This window comes from Heptranchias perlo, chromosome 13, assembly GCF_035084215.1.
Source record: "Heptranchias perlo isolate sHepPer1 chromosome 13, sHepPer1.hap1, whole genome shotgun sequence".
NCBI lineage: Eukaryota > Metazoa > Chordata > Chondrichthyes > Hexanchiformes > Hexanchidae > Heptranchias > Heptranchias perlo.
Genome location: NC_090337.1, coordinates 11,173,944 through 11,187,851, shown reverse-complemented (window position 1 = coordinate 11,187,851; position 13,908 = coordinate 11,173,944). Strand labels below are relative to the sequence as shown.

The 13,908-nt window shown below is 43.3% G+C and overlaps 1 protein-coding gene across 1 annotated transcript in view; it reads right to left on the bottom strand.

Annotated features, from left to right (window-relative positions):
* Positions 1–597: 597 nt before the first annotated feature.
* The window catches only part of LOC137331272 (cysteinyl leukotriene receptor 1-like), a 41,482-nt gene continuing 28,171 nt past the window's right edge, over positions 598–13,908 (bottom strand). Inside the window, exon 3 of the transcript XR_010965415.1 lies at positions 598–1,396. The gene's annotated coding sequence lies outside the window, so the exon portion shown is untranslated. The remainder of the gene's footprint in view (positions 1,397–13,908) is intronic.

Sequence of the window (13,908 nt, the reverse complement as noted above, 5' to 3'; positions counted from 1 at the left end):
CACAGCTCCTCAGAGAGGTCCTCGTAGGCCGGTGCGGCCTGTACAAAGGGTTGGGGAAGGTAGTACATTCTGTCCTCAGCCATGCTACCTAAATCTCTTGGCCTGGACACGCTGCTACTGCTACTGCTACTCCATTATGACAGCAGAGTGATGCTCCCGTGGGAACAACCATCCCCGATCCAAAGTCGATCTGTGTGTGGGTTTAGGGGTGGTGGGGGGGGAGTTGGGGCGTTCCTAGATTTTTATCTGGGAAGAGAGGAAAACACTACGGTAAAACGAAGTGCAGGTGTCAGTGATTTAAAAGTGTGAAGGATGGGCTTAAGAAAATGTTCCTTGGCCGACATTTAGAGACAATAATCCGGGACAAAATTAGTTGGCACTTGGAAAAATATGGGTTAATCAATGAAAGCCAGCACGGATTTTTTAAAGGCAAATCGTGTTTGACTAACTTGTTTGAGTTTTTTGATGAAGTAAAGGAGAGGGTTGATGAGAGTGGTGTGGTTGATGTAAATATGGATTTTCAAAGATGTTTGATAAAATATCACACAATACACTTATTAGAGTAAGGAGTCTGACAACACCAGGTTATAGTCCAACAGTTTTATTTGAAATCACAAGCTTTCGGAGGCTTCCTCCTTCGCCAGGTGAGTGTAGGATTCCATAACGGTACAGCATATATAGTCAGAGAATAATGCCTGGTGATTACAGATAATCTTTCCAACTGCCCGTTATCAAAGCAATCAAAGGAGTTGAATGGTGTTCAGACAGGGAAACATTACATACAAGACTATCGAATACACAAACGGTCACAACATAAAGACACAGAGAGAGAGAGACACACACCCGAAAGGCAGAGAAAGAGACAGAATGACCAGTTGTATTAAAAACAGATAACTTATTTTTCGCTGGTGGGGGTACATGTAGCTTGACATGAACCCAAGATCCCGGCTGAGGCCGTCCTCATGGGTGCGGAACTTGGCTATCAATTTCTGCTCGACGATTTTGCGTTGTCGTGTGTCTCGAAGGCCGCCTTGGAGAACGCTTACCCGAAGATCGGAGGCTGAATGTCCTTGACTGTTGAAGTGTTCCCCGACTGGGAGGGAACCCTCCTGTCTGGCAATTGTTGCGCGGTGTCCGTTCATCCGTTGTCGCAATGTCTGCATGGTCTCGCCGATGTACCATGCTCCGGGGCATCCTTTCTTGCAACGTATGAGTAGACAACGTTGGCCGAGTCGCAGGAGTATGAACCATGCACCTGGTGGGTGGTGTCCTCTCATGTGATGGTGGTATCTGTGTCGATGATCTGGCATGTCTTGCAGAGGTTGCTGTGGCAGGGTTGTGTGGTGTCGTGGAGGCTGTTCTCTTGAAAGCTGGGTAATTTGCTGCGAATGATGGTCTGTTTTTAATACAAGTAAGAATTTTAATTAAGAGAAACTTGAGCTCAAGTGGAAGTGTACCCCAAACATTGGTTGAGGCTACGTCTTCACTGTACATAGAAAACAGTTAACTTTTATACAGTTAATTCAGTAATGTCTGTCTATCATAGAATATGGGCGTACATGTACATTCCCCATTAGTTGAAGTGGTTAGTCAATCAAGTAGGGAGCCTGCCTCCTCTGGACATCCATAGCTCATTCCTGTTTTGGCACGTAGCAGGCCTCGCAGGCCCGAGAGCACCACCTCCCTAAATTCCAAAGCTGGTTAATCACAGGACTGAAGTCAGAATCAAGGCCACATGGCCTCTCAAGAAACTGTATTCTCATTATATTATAAGCCAGCAATACCCTTATCTGTACAGGGGGAGGGGGGGAAGCCAGACAGTACCAAGCACCTGGACAGCCAACTTAATTATCAACGTACCAAGGACAATTGTGTCTTTCTGTGTGTGTGAGTGAAATTGTAACGACCCTATGTATGGGAGTCAAGGAGTTAACATTGGTCAAATACCCATCATGCTTTTCTTTTTTATGGTCAATTAACTGTTCACATATTTCTACATTAATGTGGTCTTTATGGTTTTCCACATTCCCTCCTTTTGTCCTATATATATATAAGGACAATACTCTAATAGAGCATTATTCCACCCAGACGTTCAAACTCCTCCTGCACCTCATCCTGTGTCACCCCTACTTGCACCATCAAATTTGTGGGCGCTATATGTGTACCCAGATTGGACATCATAGGACAGCAACATTTAAGTAAGCAATAAACTATAAGAATTATAACAACGAATATGACTAAACCTTGAACTAGAGAAGTCCCAATAGAACTCAGCCATGTTTCATCAATACGCCTTTGTACTCTTATCTCTTCTCAGGAACAGACTCCTTCTAAACATTTCTCAAGTAAGCTGGGAATGTCCTTGGTCAGCTAAACCTATCCATGTTAGTTTGAAAAGGGCTAACATAGTCAAATATCCCATGGTGCTTTATATTTTGTTTCCAGCCTAACTAGACTGAATGGTACCTTTCAGACCATTTTATACCTGTGAATTGGGGCCCTCCCCTTTATATCCCTTAATCCAAATTTTTATCCCTACAAAATCCTGTTAGATGCTGTACCTCATCTTAACCAGGTTCCCTTCGTGTTGGCCACCAGTCCGGGTGGAAGAGAGGCAGAGCATCTGATAATCCTATCAAACTATGATTGTCTTCCCTTTTACATGCACCTTACCCCAGCGGGTGCTACTCCCGGTACCATTAAGATGTTTTCTTAGTTGAAATCACAGAGACAATGGGGACATTCTCACCCAGGCTCTGTTTTACTATCTTTGCCAAACCCTTCATCCTCTGCTTACATTTATTACATGCAATGAAAATCAAGAAGCACATTACAACAAACTGCACTATGACTAATACATATGAAATTAATCTAATCCAAAGATGGATCTGTATATTCAGTCCCAAATTCCAGAGGTCATCCCACCAAGTGGTGACATTAATTTGGTCAATGTCATGCTTAATGTTTTTATTGTCCTGTTGTAGGTTATAATAAACCTTCTGGGAGAGGCGTATCTCCATTCGCAATGCTTTCAAGCATTTAGGCAACAGGGGTGTCAGATACCCAAATGTGTCCTGATATTCTTTTAAGTCCTTTTTTTGACATCCTCAGAAACTTGTAAGGTGGTGAGGTTATGCCGGTGTATCTCTACCAGTTCCTCGGGTCCAATCCGAACCGGGACTTCAGGAATGGAGCAGAACTCTGGACTTAAAATATCACAAGTTAGATTGGCATATTTAAATGTTTTCAAATTAGTTGTAACACAATATTCGCCCTCTCCGGCATATGCCACTTGAGTGGGTTTTAGATCCGCCTCTAGGGCCTCCATGGTACAGTTAATATCCTGATTGGTACCGGTATTGTTAAACCCACACTGTGCTGGGCTGTGTCCAACACTATGTGGACATACAGTGACAGCATGTCTAGTAACACATCCCTCTAATTTTGTTCCAGCCAATCAGCTTAAATCTATGTCCTCGAGTTCTTGAACCCTCTGCTAGGGGAAACAGGTACTTCCTGTCTACTTTATCTGGGCCCCTCATAATTTTGTAATTTTGTATCCATCGTGTGGATATCTTCTAAGTATTGTTTCTCTCAATTTCATTGTTAACTGATGGGAACCTAACCCTGAATTTTGGAAATCTAAATTACTATGTCCCTCTTTACTTTAATTTCAGTCCTTCTGATTGGTACCAGTGTTTCCTGACTGTTTCATTAATTAGTTGGTTTCTCTATGGACCATGTGTCAGTGCCTTGTTTAAACGGATTTCTCACTTGCCTGGACCACATTAACCATTTCATGTTGTGCTGTTGTCAAGTAACTGAGCCTGTCTGAGACTCATTCTTCAGTGTATCTTCTTCATGTATTTCCGCATACTAGCAACATATCATAGGTAGTGTTCTTGGATATTAACTTTCTGCTGGCCAGTCTCTTTTTCCTCATGGTATTTCCGAACGTGTTTTCCATGGCACACATCATATGTCCTGTAGGATTCAGTCCTGTAAAAGCAACTGGTTTGTTTAAAGAGTGGTTGCACCAGCTCACCAGGCCATAGGCCTTTGTAATCATGTTCTTCATCCTGGTCTCCGTTTCAGATGATGGCAACATACATTTGTATCTTTTATGTCCACTGTAGCCATTCTTAGGTTTTCAGGTTATCTTATCAAAAAGATCAGGGGTGTCTAGAGTGCTTATTTCCCCCTGCATGGTCCCGATGTCAGGGTAGTGGCCAGGCTATTGAGTGTAGCTTTCTCATTGTTCATTATAGGCAAGGACACAAATATCTCCACGAGAAAGCTATCAATTTACTATTCTCAACTACACTTTCCTGACTTTCACTAGATTGTATATTTATGCCAGATTGATATTTTATTTTGTAAATCATGCCCAGTTCAATGACTTTAGAGAAATTCCCATTTGGTGTAATTTCTCTGTTTCTTTACTTTAATTCTCAATCACTTCCTCTCATCCAATTTTACATAACCCATTATATTACCTATCATGAGCCCTGGAGGAACGTTACTGTCCGATACAATATTTACAGTCAGGTTCAGTATCCCAAAATTTGTTTATTTTACGTAATTTCTTCTTGAACCGCTTTTCATTTCCCAAAATATCCCACTACATTGTGCCCGAGTCCCTTCTATCATTTCACAATTATCCCAACTTGAGAGCAGTATTGTCAATGTAAAATTTTCTTCCCTCTCGAAAAGAATTCTTCCTTGATACACAGCATTCAATAGGAACCATTTAGACTGGACTTCTTTTATTTAAAATATAATTTGATTATCCCCTTAAATTACAAGTACATTTTTCTTTCTCGAGTGCTTGAATAGCAACTCATATAAATTTTTCTTATCAATTCCAATTTCAGAAACAAATTATGTCCAGGCTTTGTGGTTTTATAGTAGAGATGAAGTGCTTGTGGATGTAACTCCCATATCTTCCCATCTCGAGCACTCTGTCTCGGAAGACAATAAATGGGTTAAAACAAAACAAATGAAAATGTTTTCAAAAGAAGAGAATCAGGTTGATATCACCACGCTGTGACATTTGGTATCTGCTGATGTCTGCAGCTAAAGTCTTAAATTTTTAACACCACTGGATCGTTTCCTGCACCAAATTTCTCCAGCAAAGGTTGCACCGTAACTTTGTAAAGCCATTTTATGTCAAAGAACTACTCTTGGTAATCCTGCACCATCTACACTCACGTGGTCCCAATAACCAGGGTCACCTTTTCTCTTTTCCTGGCGCCTTTATCCACTCGCAGCTGACAGTCTGTTGGTCCCATACAGCAACCTCAACTTCACTCCTAGTATCACCAGTATCACAGATCTACTCCGTTATTGCTCTCTCAGCCCGTTACTACAACACCGCAGCTGACAATATTGAGTAATCTGTCGCGCGTCTCTCTCTTTTTTTTCTTGTCTATACGAAACACATTTCCTATGATCGCCTTCCGATTCCTAAAGGCAAACAGAAGAATTAGTCACGTCAGTTAATGCATATGCTTATCAATCGCTGTGTGTCTGGGTTCGTACAGACAACTTGTATCCGTACTTACCGGGGATCACAAGCGATCTCGGTGGAACTTCCAAGAACTGTCGAAAACTTAATTACCCCTTATATACAATGCATCAACTCCAAACACTTATTTTCAGACAAGTAAGAATTTTAATTAAGAGAAACTTGAGCTCAAGTGGAAGTGTACCCCAAACAATGGTTGAGGCTACGTCTTCACTGTACATAGAAAACAGTTAACTTTTATACAGTTAATTCAGTAATGTCTGCCTATCATAGAATATGGGCGTACATGTACATTCCCCATTAGTTCAAGTGGTTAGTCAATCAAGCAGGGAGCCTGCCTCCTCTGGACATCCATAGCTCATTCCTGTTTTGGCACGTAGCAGGCCTCGCAGGCCCGAGAACACCACCTCCCTAAATTCCAAAGCTGGTTAATCACAGGGCTGAAGTCAGAATCAAGGCCACATGGCCTCTCAATAAACTGTATTCTCAATATATTATAAGCCAGCAATACCCTTATCTGCAAAGGGAGAGGGGGGGGAGGCCAGACAGTACCAAGCGCCTGGACAGCCAACTTAATTATCAACGTACCAAGGACAATTGTGTCTTTCTGTGTGTGTGTGTGAAATTGTAACTACCCTATGTATGGGAGTCAAGGAGTTAACATTGGTCAAATACCCATCATGCTTTTCTTTTTTATGGTCAAGTAACTGTTCACGTATTTCTGCATTAATGTGGTCTTTATGGTTTTCCACAGTTGCGTTGTGCTCGGGTGACATTCTGGGCTGTCTTGTGAGTGCGGCTGGTGAATCTGGCGTTGACGCATCTCCTGACAGCTTGAGCATACATGTCAAGCTTAGGGCAGCGACCCTCCGGAGGAGTCCAATTTGACTCTTTCTTCTTCAGTTGCTGTATCGCGGATCCCTCTGTCTGCTGTTCCGGATCATTGATTGTCTCATTGGGTTCGCTGCTGAAATCTTGGGATTTGTGGAAGAATTCCCAGAGTCTCATTCTCCTGATGAATTCCTCTGTGTCCACCGCAAAACTGATTGGGTCCATTTTGGTGGTGGGGCAGATATTGAGCCCCCGGCTGAGAACTTCGATTTAGTCTGGTTGAAGGGTGTGGTCGGACAAATTGACGATAGACTTCCCAGTGCTTGCAACCGTGGTACCGGGGGAGGCTTGGTTGATGCTGGTGGTGATGCCGAGTTTCTCAAGCTTCTTGCTCTTGGTTTTCATGTAGGCGGTGTAGTTCCGTTGCCTCGTCTGTTTGGCGGTGTCTCGTAGCTGGTCTGCTGTGTCCTGAGTAAAGGTTGAGAGTATGGACTCTATCTTGGTTTCGAGATTGCGGCGTCTGCTGTAGATTTGGTGTACGAGATGTATGACGGCAGAGTCTCTCAGCGTAATCTGAGCTGTATGTCGACTTGAGTGGGTTTCATGATCTGACGTCCTTTTGGGATCTTGTCTGCTTTCTTGCAGCTCTGTAGAAACTTGATGTCTGTGTCGATATGCGCAATCTTCTTGGAGATATTCTCCACTGTGAGCCGGCAGTTTGTGGTGTCGATAGTAGCCATGATGTGGAGATGCCGGTGATGGACTGGGGTGGACAAATGTAAGGAGTCTTACAACACCAGGTTATGGTCCAACAGTTTTATTTGAAATCACAAGCTTTCAGAGGCTTCCTCCTTCGTCAGGTGAGTGTAGGATTCCATAACGGTACAGCATATATAGTCAGAGAACAATGCCTGGTGTTTACAGATAATCTTTCCAACTGCCCGTTATCAAAGCAATCAAAGGAGTTGAATGGTGTTCAGACAGGGAAACATTACATACAAGACTACCGAATACACAAACGGTCACAACACAAAGACAGAGAGAGAGAGAGAGAGACACACCCGAAAGGCAGAGAAAGAGACAGAATGACCAGTTGTATTAAAAACAGATAACTTTTTTTTCGCTGGTGGGGTTACGTGTAGCGTGACATGAACCCAAGATCCTGGTTGAGGCCGTCCTCATGGGTGCGGAACTTGGCTATCAATTTCTGCTCGACGATTTTGCGTTGTCGTGTGTCTCGAAGGCCGCCTTGGAGAACGCTTACCCGAAGATCGGAGGCTGAATGTCCTTGACTGCTGAAGTGTTCCCCGACTGGGAGGGAACCCTCCTGTCTGGCAATTGTTGCGCGGTGTCCGTTCATCTGTTGTCGCAGTGTCTGCATGGTTTCGCCGATGTACCATGCTCCGGGGCATCCTTTCCTGCAACGTATGAGGTAGACAATGTTGGCCGAGTCGCAGGAGTATGAACCATGTACCTGGTGGGTGGTGTCCTCTCGTGTGATGGTGCTATCTGTGTCGATGATCTGGCATGTCTTGCAGAGGTTGCTGTGGCAGGGTTGTGTGGTGTCGTGGCCGCTGTTCTCCTGAAAGCTGGGTAATTTGGTGCAAACGATGGTCTGTTTTTAATACAACTGGTCATTCTGTCTCTTTCTCTGCCTTTCGGGTGTGTCTCTCTCTCTCTCTCTCTCTCTGTCTTTGTGTTGTGACCGTTTGTGTATTCGGTAGTCTTGTATGTAATGTTTCCCTGTCTGAACACCATTCAACTCCTTTGATTGCTTTGATAACGGGCAGTTGGAAAAATTATCTGTAATCACCAGGCATTGTTCTCTGACTATATATGCTGTACCTTTATGGAATCCCACACTCACCTGACGAAGGAGGAAGCCTCCGAAAGCTTGTGATTTCAAATAAAACTGTTGGACTATAACCTGGTGTTGTAAGACTCCTTACATTTGTCCACCCCAGTCCATCACCGGCATCTCCACATCAAGACTTATTCGCAAAATTAAAGCCCATGGGATTAAAGGGGCAGTGACTGTGTGGATACAAATTGCCTAAGGGACAGAAAGCAGAGAGTGGTGATGAATGGTTGTTTTTCAGACTGGAGGGAAGTGAGCAATGGTGTCCCCCAGTGGTCGGTGTTGGAACCATAGATCTTTTTGATATATGTTAACGACCTAGACTTGGGTATACAGGGTATAATTTCAAAGTTAGCAGATGACACAAAACTCGGAAATGTAGTAACAGTGAAGAGGATTGTAACAGACTTCAGGAGGACATAGATTGGTGAAATGGGCAGGCAGACACATGGCAGATAAAATTTAATGCAGAGAAGTGTAAAGTAATTCATTTTGGTAGGAAGAATGAGGAGAGACAATATATTCACTCGGCCTACATTCACTAGAGTTTAGAAGAATGAGAGGTGATCTCATCAAAACATATAAAATTCTAACAGGACCAGACAGACTAGATGCAGGGAGGATGTTCCCAATGGCTGGGGAGTCCAGAACCGGGCGTCACAGTCTCAGGATATGGGGTATGCCATTTAGAACCAAGATGAGGAGAAATTTCTTCACTCTGAGGGTGGTGAACCTGTGGAATTCTCTACCACAGAAGGCAGTGGAGGCCAAGTCATTAGATGTATTCAAGAAGGAGATAGATATATTTCTTAATGCTGAAGGGATCAAGGGATATGGGGAAAAAGTGGGAACAGGGTACTGAGTTAGACGATCAGCCATGATCATTTTGAATGGCGGAGCAGGCCCGAAGGGCTGAAGGGCCTACTCTTGCTCCTATTTTCTATGTTTCTATGTCTATGTTTCTAAACTAAATGGTACAATTTTAAAGGGGGAGCAGGAACAGAGAAACCTGGGGCTGTGCGTACACAAGTCTTTGAAAGTGGCAGGACAGGTTGAGAAAGCTGTTTAAAAAGGCATACGGGATCTTTGGCTTCAGAAATAGAGGCATAGAGTACAAAAGCAAGGAAGTTATCCTAAACCTTTATAAAACACTGGTTAGCGCCCAGCTAGAGTATTGGGCCAGAAATCGCTCCCGAAATAACAGAGGAGCTCAACAACGCTCTCTGTTTTTAGTGGTGAATTGAAGGAGCAAGTTCCCACGTTTGCACAGTGAAACGCGGAAATCGTGAACTTGCTCCTAGTGGTTCGCCGACGATAATGACAGCTTCGAATTAAAGGGCCATCGCACGCTGCAATCAGAGAAATCATTGAAAAATCGCCAACTTGCTTATTTGCCCAGCTGGAAAGTAACTAATTACGCCACCAAATAGGCACGCTTAATAATACAGAACTAAACTATGTTTTAAGACCACAGTTAGTCTTAACGACTGCCAAACAACTAAAAATTAACTTTTAAAAATGTGGAGTCTCATATTACTCCTTATTTTAATAGTTTTTGGTCATAAAAAATTTTTTTAAATTAAAAAGTTATTTTTTTTTATTTTTCCCTTCTGTCTCTTTAATTTAATTCAATTATTTCTTCGGCTTTGTATAAAAAAAAATTAACATTTTTATTTACAATGACGCCCAGTATACTAACTTTCAATGAATGTAGTCTGCTTGCCTGCTTGAGCAATGCAGCCTGAATCTGTGGGCGTAACTTCTCTTCCTGACAGAATTTGTGGGCGTGTCTTCTCTTCTCACAGGCTGTTGTTCCATGTGCATCAACTCACGCTGCTCAGAGGCTCGGTTGATAGCGCACAATTTTTTTAAAGTTCAAAATCAAGCAATTCGATGTTACGGAGCCCGTAGTAAGTATTTTTGTTAATTTAAGTTGCAGGAGCTGCGGTGAGCGTTGCCTCACCGTTTTGAGCGATTTCTGGCCCATTGTGTCCAATTCTGGGCACCGCACTTTAGGAAGGATGTCAAGGCCTTAGAGAGGGTGCAGAGGAGATTTACTAGAATGGTGCCAAAGATTAACAACTTTAGTAACGTAGAGAGACTTGAGGATCTGAGGTTTGTTCTCCTTCGAGCAGAGAAGGTTGAAGGGAGATTTGATAGAGGTGTTCAAAATCATGAAGGGTTTTGGTAGAGTAAATAAGGAGAAACTTTTTCCAGTGGCAGGAGGGTCAGTAACCAGAGGAAACAGATTTAAGGTAATTGGCAAAAGAACCAGAGGCGACATGAGGAATAAATTTTTATGCAGTGATCTGGAATGCATTGCCTGATTGGGTGGTGGAAGCAGATTCAATAATAACTTTCAAAAGGGAATTGGATAAATACTTAAAGTGCAAAAATTTGCAGGGCTCTGGAGAAAGAGCAGGGGAGTGGGACTAATTGGATAGCTCTTTTAAAGAGCCAGCACAGAGTGGGCAAATTATTGGAATCGATTCTGAGGGACAACATAAATCGTCATTTAGAAAGGCATGGATTAATCAAGGACAGTCAGCATGGATTTGTTAAGGGAAGGTCATGTCTGACAAACTTGATTGAATTTTTTGAGAAGGTAACAAGGAGGGTCGATGAGGGTGACGGATTTGATGTAGTGTACATGGATTTTAGCAAGGCTTTTGACAAGGTTCCACATGGCAGACTGGTCAAAAAAGTAAAAGCCCATGGAATCCAAGGGAAAGTAGCTAGTTGGATCCAAAACTGGCTCAGTGGCAGGAAGCAAAGGGTAATGGTTGACGGGTGTTTTTGCGACTGGAAGGCTTGTTTCTAGTGGGGTCCCGCAAGGCTCAGTACTAGGTCCCTTGCTTTTTGTGGTATATATTAATGAATAGGACTTGAATGTAGGGGGCTTGATCAAGAAGTTTGCAGATGATACAAAAATTGGCCGAGTGGTTGATAGTGAGGAGGAAAGCTGTAGACAGTAGGTATATCAATGGACTGGTCGGGTAGATAGAAAAGTGGCAAATGGAATTCAATATGGAGAAGTGTGAGGTAATGCATTTAGGGAGGAAAAACAAGGCAAGGGAATACACAATAAATGGGAGGATACTGAGAGGTGTAGAGGAATAGAGGGACCTTAGAGTGCATGTTCACCGATCCCTGAAGTTAGCAGGACAGGTAGATAAGGTGGTTAAAACGGCATACGGGATACTTTCCTTTATTAGCCGAGACGTAGAATATAAAAGCAGGGAGGTTATGCTAGAACTGTATAAAGCATTGGTTAGGCCACAGCTTGAGTACTGCGTACAGTTCTGGTCACCGCATTACAGGAAGGATGTGATTGCACTAGAGATGGTATAGAGGAGATTTACGAGGATGTTGCTAGGGCTGGAGAATTTCAGCTATGAAAAAGGATTGGATAGGCTGGGATTGTTTTCATTGGAACAAAGGAGGCTGAGGGGAGATTTAATTGAGGTATATATAATTATGACGGGACTAGATAGAGAGGGCATATTTCGCTTAGCAAAGGGGTCAGTGACCAGAGGGCATAGATATGGTAATTGGTAGAAGGATTAGACAGGAGCTGAGGAGAAACTTTTTCACTCAGTGGGTGGTGGGGGTCTGGAACTCACTGCCTGAAAGGGTGGTAGAGGCAGAAATCCTCAACTCATTTAAAAAGTACTTGGATGAGCAGTTGAAGTGCCGTAACCTACAGGGCTACAGACCAAGTGTTGGAAAGTGGGATTAAGCTGGATAGCTCTTTTTCGGCCGGCACGGACACAATGGGCCAAATGGTGTCCTTCTGTGCCGTAACTTTCTATGATTCTATGATTCACAGGCACGATGGGCTGAATGGCCTCCTTCTGTGCTGTATCATTCTATGCTTCTATGATTCTACGACAGTAGGCATTAAGTGAAGTTGGTACCCTCCTCAGCTCACCAACTCCTCACTTACACTGGTCTGAAGTGATAGGGGGAGCTGTTAGGCCGTTTTCTTTGGGGGTGGGGGTGGGGGGATGTAACGATACACCGATTGCAGGAGCGGCCTAAACCCAGCAAACTTCCATGTACTTCAATAGTGCAGCTGTGCATATGATCCCTGATGGGCCATGACAGGCGTAAGATTTACACTGTCCAAAAGATCAAGGAAACTTGCGCTTAGCGCAATAACGGCATAAATGTAGCCAAATGTGATAAAAAGGGAAATTTCCTCAATCTTTTCATCCCAATGACAGCATAAGTCCTGAAAGTAAAAGGGAAATTCAGGGCTATTATTTCACTTATGCTATTTGTTAGAACTTGTGGTTTGTGGGTAGATTGGACTGAATGTTCTCAAGTGGGTTTTGGTTACAAAGTATTGAACTGTGTAAAGGCCTCAATGGAATATGAGGCACTTCTGTGAAATGCAGAACTGATTTTCAACATAATTTTTGACCAGGTTTTGACTTAGTTCTTCAAGGAACATAGGAACACGAGCAGGCCATTCAGCCTCTCGAGCCTGTTCCCCTATTCAATGAGATTATGGCTGATCTGTACCCTAACTCCATTTACCCACCTTGGCTCCATGTCCCTAATACCCTTGGCTAACAAAATCTATCGATCTCAGATTTAAAATTATTAATTGAACTAGGATCCACTCCTTTTTGTAGGAGACAGTTCCACACTTCTACTACCCTTTGCATGAAGAAGTGTTTCCTTATTTCTTTCCTGAAAGGCCTGGGCTCTGATTTTAGGTTAAGTTCCCTTGGCCCAGATTCCCCTTCTAGTGGAAAAAGTTTCTCCCTATCTTCCAGGGAATACAAACCTTGTTTAGGTAATCTCTCCTCACAATTTAATCCTTGGAGCCTAGGTAACGTTCTGTTGAATCTGTGCTGCACTCCTTCCAAGGCCAGTATGGGTGCGGTGCCCAGAACTATGCACAGTGCTCCCGATGTGGTCTAATCAGGGATTTGCATAGTTGTAGCAAAACTTCCTCTCCTTTATATTCTAGCCCTCTAGTTATAAAGGCTAACATTCCATTAGCCTTTTTGATTATTTTTTGTACCTGGCCACCACATTTTAGTGATCTGTGTACATGGACCTCCCTAACTCTCTTTGGACCTCCACGGTTCCTGGCGTTCTAGTTCCTAGGACTGCAGAACAAGTCATGTTACCAGTGACTATTCTCTTTGGGCTAGGTAAGCAGGGTCTCTTTGAGGTCAAGTTGACTCTGAGATGAGATGCTTGGTGATTGGAACCAGGTTGATTGTCTGTGACTGACACATTGCCTGAGCTAGACACCTCCTTCAAGGCTTCAGTACATCAAGGCATTGTTGATAAGCGACCAGCCAGCCTGGCTCATCGATTGAACATGAAGAGATAAACCTGTCACCGAGCGCTAAAATTCTTCCCACTCAGCTCCAGATAATGAATAGAGTGGTCCTACATGAACAAGTAGCTGGAATCTTTTCTAGTGCCTTGTGCTGGTAAATTGAGCATCTTTTTGATCTATGCTTTACTTCAGTGCGTAATTAATAAAAATGACCCTGTCTCCTCAATAGAGAGGCTTTTTATCTTCAACCCGTCAGCAAGACTACAGTCCTCAGATTGGCTTTGGAGAACAGGTGGCACAGTGGGTTAGAAACATAGGAACAGGAGTAGGCCATTCAGCCCCTTGAACCTGTTCTGCCATTCAATTAGATCATGGCTGATCTGTACCGCA